This window comes from Mytilus trossulus, chromosome 2, assembly GCF_036588685.1.
Source record: "Mytilus trossulus isolate FHL-02 chromosome 2, PNRI_Mtr1.1.1.hap1, whole genome shotgun sequence".
NCBI lineage: Eukaryota > Metazoa > Mollusca > Bivalvia > Mytilida > Mytilidae > Mytilus > Mytilus trossulus.
Window position 1 is genome coordinate 77,985,901 of NC_086374.1, and position 20,452 is coordinate 78,006,352.

At 34.7% G+C, this 20,452-nt stretch overlaps 1 long non-coding RNA gene across 1 annotated transcript; it reads right to left on the reverse strand.

Moving 5' to 3' along the window:
- Nucleotides 1-13,031: 13,031 nt before the first annotated feature.
- Nucleotides 13,032-20,102, reverse strand: LOC134705424 (uncharacterized). Its single transcript, XR_010105562.1, has 2 exons — nt 19,999-20,102; nt 13,032-13,273 (listed from the first exon to the last, which is right to left on the reverse strand). It is a non-coding gene; the product is annotated as an uncharacterized LOC134705424 (long non-coding RNA).
- Between the last annotated feature and the right edge of the window lie 350 nt (nt 20,103-20,452).

Consider the following 20,452-nt stretch of genomic DNA (forward strand, 5'->3'; position numbering starts at 1 on the left):
TCGTATGAATACCCTGACTGAGATCAGATGTAACCATAATTTACAAGAGCCCTCGCCATAAAACAAAATGTTCGCGTGGAACGCCATGACTGTCTTCTGATGTTGATTGTTTAATATGTTCGGTCCTTGATGCATTATGTTCAGTAGTATGTATTTTATGTTCAGTAGATATCCTATTATGTTCAGTAGTTATTACATTATGTTTAGTAGTTTTTACATTATATTCTGTGCTTTGGTTATTATGTTCAGTAGTTTCATTATTATATGCAGTGGTATTTAAATTATGTTCGGTACTTCTGACTTTATATTCAGTACATTTTTCATTATGTTCAGTACTTTCGACATTATGTTCAGTAGATTCAATATTATTTGCAGTACATTATGCAATACCTTCAGTAGTCCCGGTTTCTTTATATTTAGTAGATTATTCATTATGTTCTGTAAGAGCATCGGTATTATATTCGGTTCGTTCAACTTTATGTTCAGTGGTTGAATCATTATGATGATGTAGTTAAAGTCAGTAAGTCAATAACGGAAATTGTCGGAAAAAAACGAACGCGGATATTTTTGACGGACGTTTTATTCATGAATACCTTTACGTGATTGAATGAAAATGGAAGAAATCGAAGCAGTTTTAAATCGGTGTGGTTTACGTTCCCAAGTTGGCATTTTCTACCAGGAAAAAATAACTCCTGACTAAATTTGTAAGTTGTCGCTACAATATTTCGCATAATTTGGTATGAACGACAGGAGAAAAATAATGGAATGAAGAATAGCTTGTGTTCATTTCAGCAGCAATATTTTGGTCTAAGAATTATAACAATTTTTTCATTCCCAAAGAAGCACTGGAATCCCTGCTTGAAATTGATTTAACTGTTATGGGAATTAGTGAGATGTTTAGTGTATCGGAGAGTACAATTTATCGGAATATGAAAATGTATAATTTGAGTAAACTTGAATTTTCTAACACTTCTGACGAGGATTAAGATGCTGTTATTGCAAAACAGATAGCGGAATTTCCTTGCTTTGGAGTGATTCTTCTAATGCAGATATTAGCCCAACAAAACAGTAAGGTTTGTTCCAAAACCCTAGTCCTTAATTGAATATTTTTAAACACTATTATGTTTCTGACCCATTTCCAGGCTTGACGATGCGGTCATCCGATGTTCAGTACTTCAGTTATTTGATTAAAGTTCGTTATTACGTTCTTACTTGTGTTGTACTTTTACATCACAATCTCATGTTAGGGGAGGGTTGAGATCCCCGCGCTAACATGTCTATCCGCGTCGTATATTCTGTATATATGATAATGCGTCTGTCTTCAACCATGAGCCTGTAATTCATTGGTTGTCGTTTGTTGGTGTGTTACATATTTTTTTTTAATCACTAATACGGCATTAGTTACTATATATAGTCATTCGTTTTAATTGTTTTATAGCTGAATTGCAGTATGGGCTGTTCTCATTGTTGAAGGCCGTAAGGTGACCTATAGTTGTTAATTTCTGTGTCATTTTGACCACTCAGTGTGGAGATTTGTCTCATTGGCAATCATACCAAATCTTTGTTTTTACATTGACCATTTGGTATATGGCCGTGTTTTAAGCGACACGTACATACAGGTCATACATTAACTATTTGAAAGAAATCAAATCGTAAACTACTAATGGGTGCTGTTGGTGGTTCACCGGGATTTTCTTGGCATGTTTGAGATAGTAATCTCAGAGTGTTAATTCATAGAACAGACAAGGGAAGTGTCAAATGTGTCATGTATATTTTGAACATAGAGAGGCTTACCTCGGCAGCTTTGCCAAAACAAAACTTATTTTTTTCTGATATGTGCCTTCGGACTGTGTTTCGAATTGTAGTTACTTTTTCCATACTAAGTATTTATTCTAATTCAAGCTCCATGTAATGCAGGAAAAAAGTATCTTGGAGCAAGGCTATTTCATTCTTTTCGGGGATGGGGGAGACTCCTAGCAAACAACATTTTTATAACGGCACCACATTATTAATGCGTGTACCTGTCCCAAGTCAGGAGCCTGTAATTCAGTGGTTGTCGTTTGTTAATGCGTTACATATTTGTTTTTCGTTAATTTATTTTTTTACATAAATAAGGCCGTTAGTTTTCTCGTTTGAATTGTTTTACATTGTCTTATCGGGTCCTTTTATAGCTGACTATGCGGTATGGGCTTTTTCATTGTTGAAGGCCGTACGGTTACCTATAGTTGTCAATGTTTGTGTCATTTTGGTCTTTTGTGGATAGTTGTCTCATTGGCAATAATACCACATCTTCTTTTCTATATTGTAGATTTTCTGATTAAATAAATGATAAAGTTGCCGATCCGGTACATAAATAGTTCGGTTAAAATGCTTTTAGTTAGATTGGAAAAGCTTAATACAAGGGTTAGAAATTGTGAGCACAAAAAGGGGGGGTGTCTTTCACAGGGTAATTTTGAACTTATGAATTCTACATTTGAAAGGTTAATATACTACATGTATTAGATAATTAAAAGAGAGAAAAAACAAATGTGAAACAAATTGTAAATGGTCTTTCTTCCATAAAATTGAGAATGGAAATGGGGAATGTGTCAAAGAGACAACAACCCGACCAAATAAAAAAACAACAGCAGAAGGTCACCAACAGGTCTTCAATGTAGCGAGAAATTCCTGCACCCGGAGGCGTCCTTCAGCTGGCCCCTAAACAAATATATACTAGTTCAGTGATAATGAACGCTATACTAATTTCCAAATTATACACAAGAAACTAAAATTAAAATAATACAAGACTAACAAAGGCCAGAGGCTCCTGACTTGGGACAGGCGCAAAAATGCGGCGGGGTTAAACATGTTTGTGAGATCTCAACCCTTCCTTATACCTCTAACCAATGTAGAAAAGTAAACGCATAACAATACGTACATTAGAATTCAGTTCAAGAGAAGTCCGAGTCTGATGTCAGAAGATGTAACCAAAGAAAATAAACAAAATGACAATAATACATAAATAACAACAGACTACTAGCAGTTAACTGACATGCCAGCTCCAGACTTCAATTAAACTGACTGAAAGATTATGATTTCATCATATGAACATCAGGCACAATCCTTCCCGTTAGGGGTTTAGTATCATACCATCATAACATATATGAGAAAAACATAACCCGTGTCAAGCCAACAATTGTTTTTAGAATAAATGTGTTTAGTTCCGACGCAAAGACCTTATCAGTGACTCAATATTAACGCCAAAATATGCAATATTTAATGACTTGACAACAGTATCGTAATTATATCCCTTCTTAATAAGTCTATTCAAAGGTTTTGTAAGTTTCTGAGGTGAATACTGACACCTTTGTGCTTTATACAGAATATTTCCATAAAAAATTGGATGTGAAATACCTGAACGTATAAGAAGTCTGCATGTTGAGCTATATTTACGAATGATGTCTTTATACCGATGATAAAATTTAGTAAATGTTTTGACTAGTTTGTGATATAGAAAACCCTGGTGTAATAATTTTTCAGTAATACATAAATTTCTCTCGTTAAAATCTAAAACATTGTTACATACACGACCGAATCGTACAAGTTGAGATATATAAACACCGTAAGATGTTGACAAGGGAACGTCACCATCTAAAAACGGATAATTAACTATAGGAAATGAAAAATCATCCCTTTTATCATAAATTTTAGTATTCAGCTTTCCGTTAGTGATATAGATATCAAGATCGAGGAAAGGGCAGTGGTCATTGTTAGTATTAGCTTTATTTAAAGTAAGTTCAGCAGGATAAATTTCATTAATATACATACTGAAGTCGTCATTATTGAGAGCCAAAATATCATCCAAATATCTAAAAGTATTATTAAATTTGTTTATCAGATGTTGTTTTGATGGGTCTTTGCTTATTTTTGTCATAAATTGTAACTCATAACAATACAAAAAGAGGTCCGCAATAAATGGTGCACAGTTAGTCCCCATTGGAATTCCGATAATCTGACGATATACGGAATCCCCAAAGCGAACAAAAATGTTATCTAGTAAAAATTCAAGGGCATTTATAGTATCAAAGCATGTCCAATTAACATAGTTTTTTTGTTTATTGCTACTTAAAAAAGACCTAAAAGAGTTTGAACATATATATTCACATTCTGATTTTTTGAATGCCCATTTAATTAGGTGTGTGAATTTTTTCTTAATGAGAATGTGAGGCAATGTGGTATACAGGGTAGAAAAATCAAAACTTTGAACAGATTCAAAATCACCAATATAAGCATGCAATTTATCAAGTACTTCCAACGAGTTCTTGACCCTCCAAAAGTAATTTATTCCACTATTTTCGAAGGCCTTATTTGAACAATTTATTATAGGTTTCCATGCCTAGAACTTGCTTCCATTTAAATTTTGCAAACATCCCAGAACAAATCACATGCATGATTAATATTGACCATTTGGTATAATATATATTCAAATATGATGTAACGTGTTCCGAAATCTATGCATTTTGGAAAACAGCCTGATCCGAACTTTCCGCATCTTAATTATGTTGAAGTATGACCCACACACAGGCGGGAAACAGGAAACCAATCATTGTACAAATTAAGTCAGGAGTTATTTTTTCCTGGTAGAAAATGCCAACTTGGGAACGTAAACCACACCGATTTAAAACTGCTTCCATTTCTTTTATTTTCATTCAATCACGTAAAGGTATTCATGAATAAAACGTCCGTCAAAAATATCCGCGTTCGTTTTTTTTCCGACAATTTCCGTTATTGACTTCCCGATTTTTACTACATCATCATAATGATTCAACCACTGAACATAAAGTTGAACGAACCGAATATAATACCGATGCTTTTACTGAACATAATGAATAATCTACTAAATATAAAGAAACCGGGACTACTGAAGGTATTACATAATGTACTGCAAATAATATTGAATCTACTGAACATAATGTCGAAAGTACTGAACATAATGAAAAATGTACTGAATATAAAGTCAGAAGTACCGAACATAATTTAAATACCACTGCATATAATAATGAAACTACTGAACATAATAACCAAAGCACAGAATATAATGTAAAAACTACTAAACATAATGTAATAACTACTGAACATAATAGGATATCTACTGAACATAAAATACATACTACTGAAAATGATGCATCAAGCACCGAACATATTAAACAATCAACATCAGAAGACAGTCATGGCGTTCCATTCGCGCCCCATAGTATTCACTCATTCTATCTGTTTGTTACACTTTCCTACGTCATGACGATAACCCAAGTTTGCTACGACTGATTGACATAAAACATTTAATCAACAATATACATAACCAGAAGAAGCCTCCCTTTTGCTGTTTGAAGCAATTTCGATTATTCATGACATAGTCCTTTTTCTTGGAGTCAATCACTCCGTCTGCTTTTCCATCCGTTCAATTGTCTGTCTCCATGTGTCAATAAAAAAATAAGGTACTTGCTTGTGTCTTCTGAAAATTATTCAGCTTTATAAATGACTCCTTATGGAGCTCAAGTTGGCATTTCTGCAAATTTGTACAGTGGTTGTCAAACTTTTGAATACATCAGTGAAGATATGCACTTCCCCTTTTCATTGCTTTTGGTTTCGTTTGGAAAAAAGGGTAAATTAAAGTTGCTGTTAACTCTTATCAACATTTAAAATTTGTTGTTAACTGTTTTTGCCAAAATCGAGGTGTTGACGGACCGGACCCCCCCCCATCTTATTATGCACTGGATAAAATGCTTTTAATAGATAGAAAAACCATTTGCTTGACAGCATTTAAGAATTTAGATGTATGCAAATTATACATTTTTCAAAAAGAAAATTAATTCGAAATGCAATTCACGATTTGTTTCTTCTTACATTCGATGAAAACAAAGTATTCTGTCCGAATTCTCGATCCTGTGGTTCGATGGTTGTTTATTTTAAACAATATTTTATTCAAATAAATTGAATTGGATTGGGCAACAGGCATAGCCTATGTAAGCCCATGTCGTTTCTTCATCTATATCTCATTTGTTGTTTTCATAAATTGTTTTATTACACTGTATATGAGTTAAGCCGTTAGTTTTCTTGTTGAGTCCTTCCACATTTTTCTGTCGGTGCTTTTTATAGCCGACTATAACATGTATAAGGTACGAGTTTTCGTTGTTGAAGGCCGTAAGATAGCATATAATCGCTTGCATACACTTTATTTTATCCTGATGGATAGTTATCTTATTTGCTATCATACCACATCTCCACTGTTTTTATCTAAAAAAAAAAAGCTAGCACCAAAAACAGATGAATGGACGGTTTATTTTATTGAATTTACACAATTTCAACCTTACAACAAATAAGACAACAGTCGTTAGTAGTATAACGATATATAAATGTATTCAGGATAATATGATTGAAAAAAAACTTTTGTACAAAATCGAAAAGCGGTACGCAGCGAGGCCTTCTGAACTGAATTAACGACATATATTTAATAATATTTGATAAATAAGACATTTTGTAATTTGTAAGCCTGTAAAGCTTTGATATCAACAAAATATCGTCACTTGATATTATCTAAACAGTGATTAATTTCCTCTTAAAATTATAATATATTGCAAGACGCCGTACAGGCAAAAGTTGTTATTTTGCAATTCGCCGTACAACAAACAATGTTTTTGTCCATACTCTTTAAAAAACATGTTTTTGACAACAAATTTCAGTAAATATCATGCCACACTATAATAATCGAAAAACGTGTCTGGAAAAATAATGAAAAACAGTTCAATATCTTGAGAATGGGGCGACAGAGGACGATCGACCTCGAAATTGTCCGGTACTAAGTGGAAAGTTTTGGAGTATTACACAAAATCTTGTATTAATTTTGTACTTATCGGCCTACTAATTTAAAGAATTATATATCAGAAAATCATTTCTTAAGCGGCACCCTCATCAAATGAGTGGAAATGCTTTAAATTGAATGAATTCTTAACTTGTTTACTTTTTTTTCTACTTCTCTCCGCTTCGTTAGTACCCAATTTCCGGTGGCGATGATACACAGTGAACATGTATGTTCGTTAAAGCAATAAAGTTTATCGACAGATTGTATGTTTCTATGGGTACAAATTGTGCTCTTTTTGTAGCAGACTTGTTCCATAACTGCATGTTGTTAATCACAGTTTATGGTCAAACTCAGTAAAGAACCATCTAAATTCTATTGAATTGATAAACTCAACAACACTTAACGTTATCTTGTGATGATATTTTTTTGTTGAATAATCAAATGTTCTCTAACAATACTGCTGAAATTACCCAAAGTATCTTACATCTTACAAAGTCTATCCAAATTATTTTGCAAAGAATTCCGCTCAATTCTGATATATCAGGCATGGGTACGTATACATATAATTATTTTCTGTGACTGTATCTTACATTAATTTGTAGGATCCTTTACTATATATAATTGAGCTGATCTGTAACAATAACATCTCCATGACTTATATATCATGTACTGTAGTACGACGCTAGATTAAAACTGACGAGGAAAGGTAACACACGGCCACCGGAAGCTTTATTATTGTAGAGCCCAGGTGGTCGTGTGGTCTATCTGGACGGCTGCAGCGCAGGAGATTTGGTGTCACGATATCACAATAGCATGGGTTCAAATCCCGGCGAGGGAAGAACAAAAAATTTGCGAAAGCAAATTTATAGATCTAACATTGTTGGGTTGATGTTTGGACGAGTTGTATTTACATTATGTACACAGCCATGTATCACCATCATTGATGGCGATCCGATTGATAAATCTGTTAAAGAGTTGTCACTGACTCAGACGTACTTATAAATATAATTATTGTCTGTGACTGTATCTTACATTAATTTGTAGGATCCTTTACTATAAATAATTGAGCTGATCTGTAACGTTAACATCTCCATGCCTTATATATCATGTACTGTAGTACGACGCTAGATTAAAACTGACGATGAAAGGTAACACACGGCCACCAAAAGCTTTATTATTATAGATCCCAGGTGGTCGTGTGGTCTAGCGTGATGGCTGCAGTGCAGGATATTTGGTGTCACGATATCACAATAGCATGGGTTCAAATCCCGGCGAGGGAAGAACAAAAAATTTGCGAAAGCAAATTTATAGATCTAACATTGTTGGGTTGATGTTTAGACGAGTTGTATATACATTATGTACACAGCCATGAATCACCATCATTGATGGCGATCCGATAAATAAATCTGTTGTAGAGTTGTCACTGACTCAGACGTACTTATATATATATAGGGTACTTTTTCTAAAAATGAGAGTACTTTTTATATGGCCTTCCAAATACCGTTTCGATCCTTAACATCACTGAAGAGACATTTATTGTCGAAATCCGGATCTGGTGTACTTAAAAAATATTGACACTGTATGTTTGTGGCATAACATCGTGGCCACAAGTTAAAAAAAAAATCTTTTTAGTATTAAATTTATATTCAGAACCATTTTGTTACATCTTGTGATCAATTTTATTTGGCAATCGACAATGGCAGTCAGCAGGGTTAAAGAACATCAGTTGTTCGACCTGTTAGTCAAATGCTTTTGGTTAAATATACTTTTCACTTTTTTGGTCTTTTGGGAAAAAAAATTGTGCTGTTTTAGACCCTTCTACAACGAAAATTGTTTTACATGCAAAAGATCGATGTAGGATAAAAAAAACTTAAATCAAATAGTTTGAGGGTGGAAAGGGGGGGGGGTCAACATTGCTGCAAGTTTTGTAAATCTAAAATCAATTTTACATATATCCCTATTCGTCAATCAATGTTTTCCCAAATTAAGTTAAGAGGGAGGAGGGGGGGGGTCAGTGAAAAAACTATGCGAATTAAGTTTTTTTTATCCTTCATTGAACTTTTGATGTCGTCCCTAATAAAATTCATTTTTTGACAGCAGAGTGCTAATTTAGCCTTCACAGATGGTTTATAAGAGCATCAAGATTATTTTTTACATGTTAACTTTTATGGGCTGTTTTCTGTTTGACAATCCGTATCTTCATAGCTAGACCGGCCATCGGTCCAGAAATTAATGCAATGTTTACAAACACTTTTTTCTACACGAAGTTTTTGACGCAATTTTACAAAAAAATGAGATGAAAGACATATGATTTTCATTGGATTTGCTGAATGATATATGTTTACAGTTTCAGAAAAGGTATTACTTCAAGCGATTGAAATTCTACTTTTAGCCAAATTTTTGGGAAATATGTGACATCTTTCCCCCCCCCCCTTTTTGCAATATTTTATAACAAATAAATGCAGATTGTTGCCATGGATACACACAAAAGAAATTATATTTTACCATTTTATATACTGGATATAAAATCTATGGAAGATTCAGATTACATACATATGCCCATATATGACACAAACAGTAAGCTTCATATGATGAAGACATCATCTTTCAATCAGTTTAATTGGGGTCTGGAGCTGGCATGTCAGTTAACTGCTAGTAGTCTGTTGTTATTTATGTATTATTGTCATTTTATTTATTTTCTTTTGTTACATCTTTTGACATCGGACTCGGACTTCTCTTGAACTGAATTTTAATGTGCGTATTGTTATTCTTTTACTTTTCTACATTGGCTAGAGGTATAGGGGGAGGGTTGAGATCTCATAAATATGTTTAACCCCGCCGCAATTTTGCGCCTGTCCAAATCAGGAGCCTCTGGCCTTTGTTAGTCTTGTTTGATTTTAAATTTTAGTTTCTTGTGTATAATTCGGAGTTTAGTATGACGTCCATTATCACTGTACTATTATGCATATTTTTAGGGGCCAGCTGAATGACACCTACGGGTGCGGAAATTCTCGCTACATTGAAGACCCATTGGTTGCCTTCGGTTGTTGTCTGCTCTATGGTCGGGTGGTTGTCGCTTTGACATATTCACCATTTCCTTTCTCAATTTTATTGATATTGCAAGAAAGCAAGGGGATGGTAAAATTTATAAGGGCAAATTTTAATATTTTTTCCTAACTGTTTATTGCTACCTTATGCTGTATTTGGCAAAACGTTTATGAATTTTGGTCCTCAATGCTCTTCAACTTCGTACATTATTTGCCATTTTTAACTTTTTGGCATTCAAGCGTCACTGATGAGTTTTTTTGTAGACTAAACGCGCGTCTGGCGTAAATACAAAATTTAATCCTGGTATCTATGATGAGGTATCTTTTACAACCACTGGGTCGATGCCACTGCTGGTCGAATTAAATTCCCCGAGGGTATCACCAGGTCAGTAGTCAGCACTGTGTGCTGACATGAATTTTCATTGATATGGTCATATTTATAAACTAACTGTATACAAAACTTTTGAATTTTTGAAATACTAAGGCTTTTCTACCTCAGGAATAGATTACCTTAGTTGTATTTGGCAAAACTTTAAAGAACGATAGTCCTCAATGCTCTTCAACTTCGAACATGAATTGGCATTTTTAACTTTTTTTTACAAAATTTAATACTGGTATCTATGAGGAGTTCATCTACATAAAAAAATAACTCTTGTTTAATTTTTCATATCGGACGGTGATTTTCCTTTGGCATCGTTTTACAGTGTTTATATCTCCCAACTCATTCGCGTGGCGATGCTATAACGTGTCTGTGGTGATGTTTAGTCAAGGATTTCATTACAACAAATTACTCAAACCTTCACTGAATTCATCCATAGATACAAGGATTTCGTTTATAAGTTTGGCCTCTACCTGTAGAAAATGTATTTCAAACGGAATAGCATAATTTTAAGGCGATGTTGTTTAGTTTAATTTAGTTTAAACATATTTGTTTATAGTGGATTGGGAAACAAGTTTTTACAACTTATATTAATCCCTTTCCACTTTGCGGGTGCGAGTACTGCCTTGTAGCGGCATTAGCCTACGCTTTTTCGAAATCTACAAGGGTGTCTTTAACGTGCAAGAGATATGGCTCTCTCTTAACACGGGTCAGCCATTTATCGTCCCCGTCCGACGGACTATCATCGTTTCCTCAAGACCATACTCGCAAATGGTGTCAAGGGAGAGCCGAAAATTGAGTTCCAGAAATTTTCATCCCAAACGGGAATCGAACCAGTTTGCACTGTTGTTTGCACTAGTGGATAAATACACTAGACAATCTTGAAATTATGCAAAGGAAATAATTTAAAAATTGAGGTAACATGAATAGTTATATACAATTTTTTTGTTAAAGTAGAATGTAAATAAGACAAAGGTCAGATGAACCCTGCTTCAGTCACGCATGTACACTTTACAATCATAACATACACCGACTATATTGGCCTATTGCTTAGCCTTTAATAAGAGAAACTGAGAAACCTTTATCGCGTGTTTTGGAAGATCAGCTGCTCAAGGTAATGTTGACTCGTTAGGCGGAAAACTGGGTAGCTGTGAGTAAAGTATATCCGTGGTGCTAATTGGAGTTGATGTTATCAGTCATTTGAATCACAGGCACTTGTCTCAGATTTTTTCCCCTATACACCTTACTAAAACACATTAAAGAATATAGGATTTTTTTTCTGAGACAAGTGCCTGTAATTTAAATAGGCGATCGTTTATCTGCTCACTTTAATGGCTGGTATACTAAAGGCGAGTTGATGTCTGCAGTCATTTGAATCACAGGCACTTGTCTCAGAAAAAATTCCTATACATCTTATTAAAACACATTAAGGTGTATAGGATTTTTTTTCTGAGACAAGTGCCTGTAATTTAAATAGGCGATCGTTCATCTGCTCACTTTTACTCGCTGGTATACCAAAGGCGAGTTGGTGCATAGATTCATAGACCATTGGATGTATTATGTACAGTTAAGCAAACTGGAAATGGTACCCTTCATAGGAGATGTATTAGTCCAATTTATTTAATATAATGGTCAATGATTTATCCTAATGTATTTTACAATTCACAGACGAGGATGCCATTTGGAAATGCATTTTGTTTTTACAGAAGAAAATACATGTTTTTTTTTAATTTCTCCACGTTTAAAAACTGTATTTATTTGAAGGAAAAACGTAAAAACAAAATAACAAATTTATGCAATCAAAATGTATTGGAAATAGTTTTTAGCAGGGACGAATTCTGCTTCTTTTACAACTGTTTTATTTAGATCACATTTAAACTGATGCGTTACGTGAGATGAGATTTGATTGTTTGAAATCTTTACTAAGCTGAAATTGGTGATCATCCACCTTATAGAATAAAAAGATAAGAGTCTGACTTAAGAGACAGAATCTTGAGAGGTTTAGCTAGCTATAAAACCAGGTTCAATCCACCATTTTCTACATAATAAAATGCCTGTACCAAGTCAGCAATATGACAGTTTTGATTTTGTCATTTGATTGGGGACTTTCCTTTTTTAATTTTTTTCGGAGTTCAGTATTTTTGTGATTTTACACCTTAATTGATCAAGCTATCATACATATTTGATTATAGAGTATACAAAAAAGTTGAACACTCATTAGAAGAACCTTTATAAAATATCCAATTTTTCATTTGGATTATTCTGAATTTATTTACTATTTTACATATATTATATAAATTCTTAAAAGCAATATTTTAAAAGTTTTATTACACAAAGTTCATCTGATGTTTGACACTTGTTGGAAACACGTGAGTTGGATTTTTTAAAAGATGGAGAACCGTAAATAAACTTCGTCTTGCAACTCTATCTTCCTTAAACAACACTTTTAATTGTTATATGAACACCAAGCCCACTATTTTATTGTTTTATATTTGTAAGGTACTCGTGGTTTGGATATTTAAAATGTTGAAGACCTTAGAACAAGAACGTCATTATTTGAAGTGTTAATCACTTTTAATATTTAAAGATCAGCATTTCTTTTAAAAATGTAGTAAATGAAATATGTAATTAGATATTGACGTCATTACAAACATGCGACCAATCGATTTTAAGCAAGGGTTTTCACAAATGGTTACCATGCTGAAAAATGAAATGACAGTTGCATTCATGCACACTACACAGTTAAATCACAAAAAACAAATTCATATAAATATATGAGTGGGCTTTATGCCAAAATTATGCAAAAGTAAGGATTAAAAATATTGTAAAAGAAGAATATATATGTGTGTCCAAATTGCGTATGCTAAATATTATCCATGAAATGGTAACCTAGATTTACCAAAAATATTTGTAGATATGTTTGTTCATATAATTTCTAAAATGTATATAGGATAAGATCCAGGATGTGTACAGACAAGACATTCATTGGCATTTGGTGTCATCTGTCACCTGCGATACAACTTACAATTATAATTGATAATTAAAAAGTCCAGTCCCAAAAACACATTATAACAGTGGTTATTATAGTATTTGCTGTGAATGATTTCCACAGTACAAAGCTTATAAAGATCTTTAAAAAAAAAACGTCCCAGGTTACTAAGTATGTTTTTTCTCGATAAATGTATGAGTTTCGAAAAGCGGTATACTACTGTTGCCTGTAAATTTGTTGTTGATGTTTAGACGAGTTGTATAAAACATAATGTACACAGCCACGGCATGTATCACAATCATTGATGGCGATCCGATGGATAAATCTGTTGTTGAGTTGTCACTGACTCAGACGTACTTATAGACATAATTATTTTCTGTGACCGTATCTTACATTAATTTGTAGGATCCTTTACTATAGATAATTGAGCTGATCTGTAACAATAACATCTCCATGCCTTATATATCATGAACTGTAGTACGCCGCTAGATTATAACTGCAGTGCAGGCGATTTGGTGTCTCGATATCACAGTAGCATGGGTTCGAATCCCGGCGAGGGAAGAAGATCTAACATTGTTGGGTTGACGTTTCGTCCCCGAGGCTATCAACAGCCCAGTAGTCAGCACTTCGGTGTTGACATGAATATCAATTATATGGTCATTTTTGTAAATTTTCTGTTTACAAAACTTTGAATTTTTCGAAAAACTAAGGCTTTTCTTACCCCAGGAGTAGATAACCTTAGCCGTATTTGGCACTACTTTTTGGAATTTTGGATCCTCAATGCTCTTCAACTTTGTATTTATTTGGCTTTTTAATTATTTTGATCTGAGCGGCACTGATGAGTCTTATGTAGACGAAACGCGCGTCTGGCGTATAAAATTATAATCCTGGTACTTAATTAGACGAGTTGTATATACACAATGTACACTGCCATGCATCACCATCATTGATGGCGATCCGATGGATAAATCTGTTGTTGAGTTGTCACTGACTCAGACGTACGTACATAGTAGAGCCCAGGTGGTCGGTCGTGTGGTCTAGCGGGACGACTGCAGTGCAGGCGATTTGGTGTCACGATATTACAGTAGCATGGGTTCGAATCCCGGCGAGGGAAGAACCAAAATTTACGAAAGCAAATTTACAGATCTAACATTGTTGGGTTGATATTTAGACGAATTGTATATATATATATGACCTTCTGCTGTTGTTTTTTTAATTGGTCGGGTTGTTGTCTCTTTGACACATTCTCCATTTCCATTCTCAATTTTATATATGAATATAATTATTTTCTGTGACTGTATCTTACATTAATTTGTAGGATCCTTTACTATAGATTATTTAGCTGATCTGTAACAATAACATCTTCATGCCTTATACCGTATAGCGGGTTATTTTCGCGGGTGTAAAATTTCGCGATTTTCATTGAACAAGGTATATGAAATATTTTGGCGGTTATTATTTTGGCGGATTAAAAACTTTTATTAATACCTTTGTATGTACACCTTTAATTTGGCGGAATTTATTTTGGCGATTTAGTTCTGTCCGCGAAAATAAGCGAAAATTTGCACCCCGCGAAAATAACCCGCTATACGGTATATCATGTACTGTAGTACGCCGCTAGATTAAAACTGACGTGGAAAGGTAACATATGGCCACCGAAAGCTCTTTTTTAGAGAGCCCAGGTGGTCGTATGGTCTAGCGGGACGGCTGCAGTGCAGGCGATTTGGTGTCACGATATCACAGTAGCATCGGTTCGAATCCCGGCGAGGGAAGAACCAAAAATTTGCGAAAGCAAATTTACAGATATAACATTGTTGGGTTGATGTTTAGACGAGTTGTATATACATTATGTACACAGCCATGCATCACCATCATTGATGGCGATCCGATGGATACATCTGTTGTAGGGTTGTCACTGACTCAGACGTACTTATGAATATAATTATTTTCTGTGACTGTATCTTACATTAATTTGTAGGATCCTTTACTATAGATAATTTAGCTGATCTGTAACAATAACATCTTCATGCCTTATATATCATGTACTGTAGTACGCCGCTAGATTAAAACTGACGTGGAAAGGTAACATATGGCCACCGAAAGCTCTTTTTTAGAGAGCCCAGGTGGTCGTGTGGTCTAGCGGGACGGCTGCGGTGCAGGCGATTTGGTGTCACGATATCACAGTAGCATGGGTTCGAATCCCGGCGAGGGAAGAAACAAAAATTTGCGAAAGCAAATTTACAGTTCTAACATTGTTGGGTTGATGTTTAGACGAGTTGTATATACATTATGTACACAGCCATGTATCACCATCATTGATGGCGATCCGATGGATACATCTGTTGTAGGGTTGTCACTGACTCAGACGTACTTATGAATATAATTATTTTCTGTGACTGTATCTTACATTAATTTGTAGGATCCTTTACTATAGATAATTTAGCTGATCTGTAACAATAACATCTTCATGCCTTATATATCATGTACTGTAGTACGCCGCTAGATTAAAACTGACGTGGAAAGGCAACATATGGCCACCGGAAGCTCTTTTTTAGAGAGCCTAGGTGGTCGTGTGGTCTAGCGGGACGGCTGCAGTGCAGGCGATTTGGTGTCACGATATCACAGTAGCATGGGTTCGAATCCCGGCGAGGGAAGAACCAAAAATTTGCGAAAGCAAATTTACAGATCTAACATTGATGGGTTGATGTTTAGACGAGTTGTATATACATTATGTACACAGCCATGTATCACCATCATTGATGGCGATCCGATGGATACATCTGTTGTAGGGTTGTCACTGACTCAGACGTACTTATGAATATAATTATTTTCTGTGACTGTATCTTACATTTATTTGTAGGATCCTTTACTATAGATAATTTAGCTGATCTGTAACAATAACATCTTCATGCCTTATATATCATGTACTGTAGTACGCCGCTAGATTAAAACTGACGTGGAAAGGTAACATATGGCCACCGGAAGCTCTTTTTTAGAGAGCCCAGGTGGTCGTGTGGTCTAGCGGGACGGCTGCAGTGCAGGCGATTTGGTGTCACGTATTATCACAGTAGCATGGGTTCGAATCCCGGCGAGGGAAGAACCCAAAATTTGCGAAAGCAAATTTACAGATCTAACATTGTTGGGTTGATGTTTAGACGAGTTGTATATACATTATGTACACAGCCATGTATCACCATCATTGATGGCGATCCGATGGATACATCTGTTGTAGGGTTGTCACTGACTCAGACGTACTTATGAATATAATTATTTTCTGTGACTGTATCTTACATTAATTTGTAGGATCCTTTACTATAGATAATTTAGCTTATCTGTAACAATAACATCTTCATGCCTTATATATCATGTACTGTAGTACGCCGCTAGATTAAAACTGACGTGGAAAGGTAACATATGGCCACTGGAAGCTCTTTTTTTAGAGAGCCCAGGTGGTCGTGTGGTCTAGCGGGACGGCTGCAGTGCAGGCGATTTGGTGTCACGATATCACAGTAGCATGGGTTCGAATCCCGGCGAGGGAAGAACCAAAAATTTGCGAAAGCAAATTTACAGATCTAACATTGTTGGGTTGATGTTTAGACGAGTTGTTTATACATTATGTACACAGCCATGTATCACCATCATTGATGGCGATCCGATGGATACATCTGTTGTAGGGTTGTCACTGACTCAGACGTACTTATGAATATAATTATTTTCTGTGACTGTATCTTACATTAATTTGTAGGATCCTTTACTATAGATAATTTAGCTGATCTGTAACAATAACATATTCATGCCTTATATATCATGTACTGTAGTACGCCGCTAGATTAAAACTGACGTGGAAAGGTAACATATGGCCACCGGAAGCTCTTTTTTAGAGAGCCTAGGTGGTCGTGTGGTCTAGCGGGACGGCTGCAGTGCAGGCGATTTGGTGTCACGATATCACAGTAGCATGGGTTCGAATCCCGGCGAGGGAAGAACCAAAAATTTGCGAAAGCAAATTTACAGATCTAACATTGTTGGGTTGATGTTTAGACGAGTTGTATATACATTATGTACACAGCCATGTATCACCATCATTGATGGCGATCCGATGGATACATCTGTTGTAGGGTTGTCACTGACTCAGACGTACTTATGAATATAATTATTTTCTGTGACTGTATCTTACATTAATTTGTAGGATCCTTTACTATAGATAATTTAGCTGATCTGTAACAATAACATCTTCATGCCTTATATATCATGTACTGTAGTACGCCGCTAGATTAAAACTGACGTGGAAAGGTAACATATGGCCACCGAAAGCTCTTTTTTAGAGAGCCCAGGTGGTCGTGTGGTCTAGCGGGACGGCTGCAGTGCAGGCGATTTGGTGTCACGATATCACAGTAGCATGGGTTCGAATCCCGGCGAGGGAAGAACCAAAAATTTGCGAAAGCAAATTTACAGATCTAACATTGTTGGGTTGATGTTTAGACGAGTTGTATATATATATATATATATCAAACTGCAATTGTTTCATACAAAATGTATTCATATACCAGACAAAGAATTTACTTTTGGAAATGACATATTAATTGTGTGCAGTACGGTCTTATTGTTGAATATAAACTAAATGCAAAATCATTTCTTGCAATATATATTTTAAAATTCCTTTGAAACAGAAAATCAATTTCCGCAAACAATATAACCTTTCTCTTACATTTTCCTACCTACTTGGGCGAGAAAAATCTTAAATGTCAATTTCATTAACAAACCTTGTAATGCTAAGAAAATTCTGAGATGTCAAGCATTGAATAGTCTTGATTAGTATGGAGACAGTCCTACTTATTTTGGTCGGTGTGCTGACATTCGGTAGTATCATCTCAAATATGAGCCTTTTTATGATATTTTTTATCCCAAGAAGAAGAATAACCGCAATAAAGCTATCAAGAATTTTGCCTGCAGGATTTTTGCTCCTAACTTCAATATTTGCATCTACACTGGATATGTACAGAATAGTTAATATAAAAGAAAACCCGCACTTGGTCATTCATCAAATTGGAGGTAATGTGTAGTGTACATATGTTTTTTAATTTCATTTTAATTGATTTCTACAATAGATATAATGTTTCAATCAAATCCATTTCTTCTTATAACATGTCTGATTGCTGAGGGGTAATAAAAGTAGTCCTGTCTACTCCTGGTATGTCCACAATTATTTTTACTAATTATCTATTAGTTATTTAAACAAAAAAATGACACAAGGTTTGATGAGTATACTACCAGGTAGTGCTTTTTGCAATTTTACAGGTATAGTTCATCTGTGATTTCTATACAGGCTGATACCAAATTAAATTTAAAAAAGAGAAGTTATGAACTCTTTATTATACTAGGTAAACATTTCCAATTTCGTAGATTTGATTTGTTTACATCTATTTCATGGGCACCTGTTTTGTGCATAAGCATAAATTATTTTGTTTCAGTTTGAGTGGACTATTGTGTCTTGAAAATGTATACTTAGAGTTAGAGGAACATTTTCTTTTAATAAAAGTGCACGACGAAAGACTTTACTTGTGGATCTTTTTTTGTGCATAACCGTTTTCATAATGCTACAATGGCTTCCATTTTACGATTGAAAATTCAGATGACGTACATGTACTGAGGAGATTATTTTGACGAAGTAGAATCATTTACAAGTAGAAAAAGAACATGTGGTATGAATGCAATGAGAAAACTCTTCACAAGAGACCAAATTGATACAGAAGTTAACAACTATTATAGGTCAGCGTATGGCCTTCACAATGATCAAAGGCCATAACGCATAGTCAGCTAAAAAACGCCCCGAAATGACAAATGTGAAACAATTCAAACGAGAAAACAAACGGCCTAATTCATGTACAAAATAATTTTTTTTTAAACTGTGTAACAAAGCAACAATAGACAACCACTGAATTACAGGCTCCTGACTTGGGACAGGTACATACAAATTGTGGCGGGGTTAAACATTTTATAAGGCGCCCATGAGATCAAACTATAAAAATTCGTTCAAAAGGCTTCACTTATTAGACACAACAGAAACACATTAAAATGTAACACACACAGAAACAAACTATAATATAACAAAGGCCATTTTCCTGACTTGGTACAGGACATTTTTAGAAAAAAAATGGTGGGTTGAACCTGAGAGGACAGAGAAACACATGAATAATGTCTTAACAAAAGGTATCGGGTTTAAAATTTAATACGCCTGGCGTGTTTTTGGTCCACACAAGACTAACCAGTGACGCATATGAAAAAAGATCGAAAGCCAAAACAAATACAAAGTTGAAGAGCACTGAATACCAAAAGTTAAAAAAAGTTGTGATTAATACGGCTAAGGTTTTCTGTCTGGGATAAGGGCATCCTTATCATTTAGAATAATTCATGTTTTGAATCAGTCAATTTTATAAAATTTTATATAATAGATATACATGATAAAACCGAAGTGGTGACTAACCACAGAATAAAAACGGATACATTACATAAAAAAACTTAAACCAGCACATCAGCCGAGTTAGTCAAATTCATCAACGCACTTGGTGACGTCACATTTGAATTTCTTAAAAGATTTCCCAAAATAAGATAGAATTAGGATAGAATTCAAGATTACATTTGTAAGACTGATAAATCATTTATTAATATCTATGAAAATTACAATACTTATTTATATCAAATTGTGGAAGTAATTAGATAATTAATTATATTAACTATAGATGCTTACCAAAATTGGGATACACAAAGTGGAAAACATAGAGACAGCACTTGCATTTTCACCAGCTACGTTCTCTCGAACACGATGGACATATTGGTCCCTTTGGTATCTTTCGTCCCTCTTTTAAGAAAAATGATACAGTTTTATCATAAAAAATAGGAAGTAATCTTGAAGTTCATATCAATTTCAGAACACAATTAGATCTGGAAAAAATGAACGAAATATACAATAAGCTGTATTTATTCCTTATCAGAAATAGTCCTAGTTTTTGTAGTAGTAAGTGTTTCTGAGTTTTTGGTTTTCTATGCTGTGATTTCAATACTGTTGATTCTCTATTGATCTTTTTTGTCATGGTATTGCCGATTGTTTTCGACTAAGAAGTTTCAATATATCTTTCGATTGGCTAATCAGCCTCCGATTGGATGGCTGCACACGCCCGATGAAGCTAGTCTGTCCGGGGAAA